Raw genomic sequence first — 7,835 nt, forward strand, 5'->3', positions numbered from 1 at the left:
GTGGGTCAGTGCACCAGTCGTCTGGATGGACACGACATCCAAGGAGGAGGCTTAGCACCTCGACATCTGGAAGGCGCACTGGCTGACGGAGGAACGAGCCAACACCGAGCACCAAATGCAGCGGGAGCGTGATGAGGACGAGCGTCGGCTGCGTTCGGTGCGCAAGGAGGAGGAGCAGCGGTACCAAGAGGACGAGGCGCACTTGTTGCGTCAGGCAGTGCCGCCGCAGCAGATGACGCCAGAGGAGATCCACTACTAGGAAAAACCTTACCAGTAGCGTGGGTTTTTGGACTACCAGTAGTGCAGGAGTTCCCACGCTACTGCTATGACGCTACTGCTATTTTTTAGCAGTAGCGTGTGTTTTACCCCACGCTACTGCTAAACAGACATACCGGTAGCGCTGGTGCCCCACGCTACTAGTATTCCACACCCACGCTACTAGTAAAGGAATAGCAGTAGCGCTTCTGTGATACACCCACGCTAGTAGTAACTTATTAGGATTTAAAAAAAATAAAAGTCTACCTATTTCAGTTTAGACATGCATTTCACAATACGTACATGCTATGCATACAGTCAATCATCAATCATACATATCTGATGTAGATAATTAACACATGCACACGCACACACGCACACGCGCGCACACACAATATATGCCACGCGTCTATGTCGTCGGCATCGGCGCCTCCACAAGGCCGTGTTGATGGTGTTGATGGCGGCGACGACCGCCGCCGCCGCAGCACCATGACGATATCGTTGTCTTCGTCGCCGCCGTAGCCCTGTGTCGATGTCGATGTCGCCGTCATCATCGTCGCCGCAGCCCCATGTCGATATCGTCTTTGTTGCCGCCGTAGCTTCATGTCCATGTGTTCCCTACTAGGAACTCACAAATCCTGGAATTAAACAATGAACAAGACCACTACTAGGAACTCAAAAGAACCTGGAGCATTAGTACAGTATAACAATAACCTATAGAGCACTAAGTAACAATAGCAGAAACAAAAGCATATAGCAGGAGCATAGTATATATGAATTATAAGCAGTACCTAACAGACCAATCCTAGAAATTGGGGAAAACCCAACTTAAGAAGGATACAATGCTAGGCATGACCAAATCTTATTATAGATTCTGAATCCAAGCTTTTGAGGCAAATTGCAACAAGCAAAGTTTGTGCACCAAGTAGGAGTAATTCCCAGGTCATTCGCAAGCAAGCAAGCAAGCAAGAAGGCATCAGCAACAGCAGATTATTACCAACATTGTACCCTTTAATGTGAGGTCATTTCAATTTAACTCTTGGTTGCAGATGTATTCTTGTTGTATTACTAGTAATCATCAGCAGTAACAGCACTTGGTCATTATAAATATCACTGGTCATTATAGTCGACATGAAAACTTCCCATTTACTACTATATTTATAAGGAAATTTTGTAATAACATTCATTCATGTGACATAAGAGACTTAGAGCAACATTTCATATATTAGTGACAGTTAAGCTGCTGCACTTGCAAATTTGTAATACCAATCAAATAGATGTGTTATGTATATTCTCTAGTGCGGTCTTAAATTGGAAGGAAATGAGGAGTTTCTTCTTTCAAACCAATGTAGTGATTTTATTGAAAAGTATGAGCAGGTGCACTTATATTATATCAAAAATATAAATATCAGTACATTTTTTTATGTCACATGGATGTATTAAGTAATAATGTGTGTGTGTGTGTGTGTGTGTGTGTGAAATAGACTATTCCAGTAAATTTAATCCTTGATTCCTCCTAATAAAGAACAATATCTTGAGGAACTACATAGAGTATCATACTGTTGCAAAAATTAAGAGTGAAAAAGTAAAATTATAGGCATAGAATCTTACATATTCGGTAAAGTCATTTTGAAAGCTAAATATTCAGAAGCATCAAAGATAGTTATTTTGAGAATGGAAATATATACCATAACTCGTTGGTTGTTTCTTGTAAGAGTATGTAGATAGAGTACCATCTAGAAAGACTGTCATGGCTCAGTGGTTGTTGCTTGTAATGCTATACAGATAGAGGACCATCCAAAAAGACTAAGCTATCAAAATGTTCCAATGATCGCCTTAACTTCACTACCAGTTGTTGAAATAATAAAAATAGTAACCATAGAAACAAAGTTTGATGGATAAAACTGTAGGACTGCAGCATTGTAGTTGGTATTATTTTTTTGCAGTAAGGCCTTACTGGGAAGCTGAATCACATAACATCCTTTCTGTGGATTGATATATTGTAGACCAAAATACACTTGTCGTTAGAAATAATGCTATATGAGAAGATACAGTTTTATACCTGAACTATCAGCGACATGATCCTTCCTTCCCAGTCACGAGTAGTAGATGGACCGGAACCGACTACTCCAAGCTATCAGCAACACGAGAATCACAATCGCGCGGACTGCTGCAACATAGGCGTGAATAGAAAATTTTATACCTGAACTAAACTCAACTTGAGCAGCACTACAATGAACGAAAACTGAACTTGACATTACTGAACTAATTGTGCATCTATCTCCTAACATCTAATTTGTTTGTCATACACTAGTACTACACTGAACTATAACTGATATCCCAAAGCCTGCACTAGTACTACGCTTAACTAAAACTGAACTTGGCTGTTGCACTTACGAAAATTCAGAAAACGCACTTGGCATAGCTAGCCGCATTACTGAAAATTCAGAAACGAGCAGCTGCAACAGCGTCCAAGAGCAATTGGACGTCAGCCATCCACCGGAATCCACGGACGACAGCGCCTCATCGCGACTCCGGCCGGCCACGAACGACGAGCCGACCCGGCGGTCACCAGATCCGCCGCCGCCACAGCTTCTCCTGCTACCGCGCCTGCACTCGTCTCCGTCCGCGGCCAGTCCCCGTACTGCTCGTCGGCCTGGGCACGCGCAGGTGCGGTGTGCTGCTCGTTGGCCAGCGGGCCGACCTGGGCACTCGGCGGCAAGAACATGGGGGCGCCCGAATCCCTAGCCGCGGGCAAGGGTGCAGACCTTGAGGCATGGATCTGGACGGAGAGGAGGGCGGGGCGGAGCTTGGGGGCATGTTGCATGCGGCCGGAGATCGGCGGAACCGGCCGGCATGGGTGGTGGTGGCGGCGGCGACGAGATCGTGGGGGAGAGGAGCTCGACCGAGAGCCAGGGGTACGGTGGGGGTGAGATTTGTGTGAGAGAGGTTTTTTTTATCTGGTCACTTGGCATGTGGAGGCAGTGGACAAACTGAGTAGTAGCACGGCTGTATCGCCAGCGCTATAGCTATTCACTTAGTAGTACCCGCGCTACTAATATTTTTGATCTGATGATGTGGTGTGGTACATTTGTCAGTAGCGTGCCCAAAAGAAACCAACGCTGCTGCTAAGCCATACCAGTAGCACGCTTTGTACCCAGCGCTACTGGTAATTACCAGTAGCGTGGGGACACAAACAAACGCTAATGATAAACTTTTATGTATAAGCATTTTCCTAGTAGTGAGACGGCGCTAGTGGCCTACAAAGATGCCTTCCCTTGGGCTGCGCCGCCGGCATTCTCCGATCTCAACAGCTCCAACTCCGCAGACGACACCTAGGGCTGCAGGCTACGATGGGGCGGTTGTGTTTTTTTAGTTTTATTCGTGTTTAATTATGTTTGAAGTGGACTTTGTCTAGCGTTTTAATATATTTAATTATGTTTTGTTAATATGTGTGTTTTAAATTTAAATGCTTTATTATATGCCTATTTAGTTTTTTTTATGACCAAGCGGACTAATGCGTCAGCCGACAGCCGCGTTGGGCGCACTGACGCTCCCATTGCTAAAACCGGACACACTCGTCCTCTCAGCTGATACAAACGGACAAAAAACTGACAAAAGCCACATCCGTTTTGCATCAGCCTGTTGGAGTAGCCATTAGAGCCTTTGAAAAAACCTTAGTTGTGTAGCACCTGGCCTTGGGAAGAAATCGTGCTCGACGAGGCTTTCCTTTAACCTGGGTTCAATAATGTTCAAACCATGTGACTCGATTCCCATCGGAGTTCCTCTAGCAACTTGCTGGTACTGACACAGTGAAACATGGTTAAGGATTGATTGGTTGAGATTAAATTAAATGAGGCGGAGCCCACCAGTGAAACTCAGGGGGGCCAATTAGATGTGGGAACGCAGGGCTGCCCGTGAAAGTCCGTCGCCAGCGTCCGTGCGTGTAGGATTACCGCGACCCGGAGTCAGAGTACAACACTAATGGAACTAATCCCCTCAAAATTCTGCCAGAGTTATCAGTATAGTTGTTGTGTTTGCACTAAATGCATGATAGCGAGATGGTGGAGAGCCTTTTTTTTTGGGATGAAAAGAGGATTCTCATTACTCACGGAGGCTTTCAGCTAGAGCCAAGTTTACAATAAAGTCTAACCCCGAGTGCAACCAAACAGCGGTGCGAGGGGTGCTCCTACCATACTTGGCAAGCTCATGGCTAACTTTGTTTTGCGAACGACAACAAAGACTAAAAGAGACCTCCCTCCCCTCCATCGTTGCCAGTCTCCTGATTTCCTCAATGACGGTGCGATGAGCCGACCGGTCCTGCACACAAGCTGTGATCATTGTCACCGCCTCCGCACAATCAAGCTCGACTTTAATGGGTGCGTCCGTACGGAAAAGAGCTAGTTCCAGGCCCTCCCGACACGCCGCTAGCTCTGCCGTGAGCGCATTATCGCATGCGCGAATTTCTCTACAAGCACTGAAAATGATCTTGCCCTCAGAATCTCGAAGGACCATGCCCCCTCCAACCAATCTTGTCGCCGGTATGAAGCTACCATCTGTATTAAGTTTAGTATTGCCTAGCTCTGGGGCAACCCATCCTCGCTCCTCCTTGAGAGGAGCCGGCTCTCTAGTGAGTATCGGTGGTGCATTGAGTATCATCTTTCCCTTGACCACATCTCCATTTGGGTGTTGCTGCACGCACAAGAGTGAATTGATGTATCCATGAAGGAATCGGCGAGAAGCTTCTGTGGGTGGTGGCTTCTTCTCATGCGTAATCTCATTCTGCACATGCCAAATCCTCCACATGATCATGAGCACAATCATCCGTGTCGCCTCATCTAGTGGCTCTAGAAGTGTGAAGAGCCATTCCGGCCCAACATTATGGATGGCGTCGACACTCGGTATAGGCCAGTCCAAGGCCATAGCATGCCATAATTCCTTAGCTAGTGGACACCTGTAGAACACATGGAACCCATCCTGTCGTTCCACACCACAAAGGGGACAAATATCAGTAATCTCAAGGTGCCGAGAGAATTTGTTTGCGCAGGTAGCAAGTGAGTTTGTAACAATCCTCCATGCAAACACGCGTACCTTCGGGGGAGCAGGGCACCCCCATATGATCTTCCAGATGGCGCGACGGCCATCCGGTGCCCTGCTCATGGCTGTGGCCGATGGACGCTCGCGCTCGTCCATGGCAAAGCGATAGGCGGATCGAACAGTGAAGATACCATTCTTCTCTGGAGCCCATGCGATGATGTCGTCGGTGACACGAGATGAAGTGCGGATGCTGGCGATCGCGTCGACGTCTGCCGGAAGGAAGTAGCGCCGGACTAGGTCCATGCGCCAAGTCCCGTCCGGGCCAAGGAGCTCGGCCACCCGCCGGAGCCGACATGTGCCCTGCTGGGAGACAGGTTGGCGCGATGGCTCCCGGGGGACCCACCGATCCCGCCATATGCGGATTTTCTGGCCATCCCCTACCCGCCACACAATGCCCTTCTTTAGTAGCTCTAGTCCATATTGTATGGCCTGCCACGTAGAAGAAGCATTTCCGGAGAAGACTGTGTCCTCTAGGCGTCCATCTGGTAGTACCTAGCTTTCAGCACCTGCACACATAAACTGTTAGGCTTGATAAGCAGCCGCCACGCTTGGCGAGCAAGGAGAGCCTGGTTAAAAACACGGAAGTCTCTGAAGCCCAGGCCGCCCTTCATTTTATGAGCTAAGATTTTTGGCCATGCCAACCAATGAGTTTTCCTCTTGCCTTCAGCGGAGCCCCACCAAAAGTTCCTCACCATTCTGTTCAGGTCATCACAGACAGTCATAGGTAATTTGAAAACTCCCATGATATATGTGGGGATAGCTTGGGCAATGGCTTTTATCATTATTTCTTTCCCTGCAAGCGAGAGGGTGTCGCCCCAAGCAATGATCCTCTTCAGCAGACAAGACTGTAAATTCTGAAATTTTCCCTTAGACATACGTTCTTCCGGTGTAGGTAACCCCAGGTACTTTTCCTCAAAAGTTACTGTTTCAATATGTAGGACATCACGCACCTTCTCTTGGTCCTCAATGGCACATGAATTTCCAAACAGAGCACTACACTTAGCTGGGTTGATGCATTGGCCTGTAGCTTTTTCATACGTATTTAGCACCTCTTGTACTTTCCTAGCTTGCTCCTCTTTAGCCTTGAAGAAAAGCAAAGTGTCGTCTGCAAACAATAAATGAGAAACACCCGGAGCTCTGCGGCAGATTTTTAACGGAGTATAATCACCTTTGCGCTCTCCATCCTTCAACAAAGCGGAGAGACCATCAGCCACAAGCAGGAATAGAAACGGGGAGAGGGGATCACCTTGCCGTAGCCCGCGCGATGGTGCGAACGAATCCAAGAGGGTTCCATTAAATTTAACTGTGTATCTCACCGAGGTGACGCATGCCATAATCCAGTTCACCCACCGACGAGCAAAACCCATCTGTTGCATCATTCGCTCCAAGAAGATCCAATCGACCCTATCATAAGCTTTAGACAAATCCAGCTTATAAGCACAGAAGCTCTTATCAGGGTCCTTCACTTGCTGAATATAGTGAATGCATTTAAACGCAATTAACGCATTATCTGTGATCATCCGGCCAGGAACAAATGCACTCTGTTCGGGGGAGATGATATCATCAAGGATAGGGTGCAAGCGATTTACCAGACATTTTGAGACCACCTTATAAATCACATTGCACAGACTGATAGGCCGAAACTCTGTCGGTTTCTCCGGGTTATCAACCTTGGGGATGAGAACTATGGCAGTGTCATTCACCCCTTTCGGCATTAGTCCCGTCCGGAAAAACTCTTTAACTCCTGCGATGACTTGGTCCCGCATCACAGCCCAGTTCCTCTGGAAGAAACGAGCGGGAAACCCGTCTGGTCCCGGAGCCTTCAAGGGTCCAATCTGGAACAAGGCATCCGCAATTTCCTTGTCCGAGAAATCTACGCAGAGAGCATCATTCATGTGGTCAGTAACACGAGTATTAATGAGATCAATCACAGGGTCCGCGCATAATGAGTTATCAGCTGAAAAGAGATCCGCAAAATATGAAGTAACCATAGCCGCCATAGCCTCATGATCCCTGTGAATGACACCTGCAGCATCCATTAATGATTTAATGCGATTTTTTCGGGCGCGCCAAACAGCTTTCCTATGGAAGAACTGTGTGTTCCTATCGCCTTCCTTCAGCCATGCAACCCGTGACCTTTGCATCCACATCATCTCCTCACGATACAAGAGTTCATTCATCTTGTCTGTTGCCTCTCTAATCTCCTTCCTATCTACATTCATAGACATAAGCTCCTATAGGCGAGAGCGAGACTTGTTAATTTCCTTGATGACATTACCAAACTTTTTCCTACTCCAATCATGCAACTTCTTCATCAAGTTTCCCAACCCAGAAGCAATTTCACCAAGGTTAAGCATCGAACCCAATTCTGTCCAAGTGTTCATAATTACCTCCGGTAGCGTGGGATCCCTCTCCCACATAACCTCATACTGGCGGCACCTCCTCCCATGCTCCTGCCTCGGCTCCTCCCTAGAACAGCGGAG

The 7,835-nt window shown here is 47.4% G+C and overlaps 1 long non-coding RNA gene across 3 annotated transcripts; it reads right to left on the reverse strand.

The window, feature by feature from the left end:
• Positions 1-484: 484 nt before the first annotated feature.
• On the reverse strand, positions 485-3,232 carry LOC120973877 (uncharacterized). Of its 3 annotated transcripts, none has more exons than XR_012203622.1 (3): positions 2,653-3,232; positions 2,318-2,425; positions 485-873 (listed from the first exon to the last, which is right to left on the reverse strand). It is a non-coding gene; the product is annotated as an uncharacterized lncRNA (long non-coding RNA). The 3 variants fall into 3 exon arrangements; XR_012203621.1 differs by having other exon boundaries at positions 485-876; XR_012203623.1 differs by having other exon boundaries at positions 485-893.
• Positions 3,233-7,835: the final 4,603 nt, after the last annotated feature.

The sequence above is a fragment of the Aegilops tauschii genome, chromosome 2, assembly GCF_002575655.3.
Source record: "Aegilops tauschii subsp. strangulata cultivar AL8/78 chromosome 2, Aet v6.0, whole genome shotgun sequence".
Lineage (NCBI taxonomy): Eukaryota > Viridiplantae > Streptophyta > Magnoliopsida > Poales > Poaceae > Aegilops > Aegilops tauschii.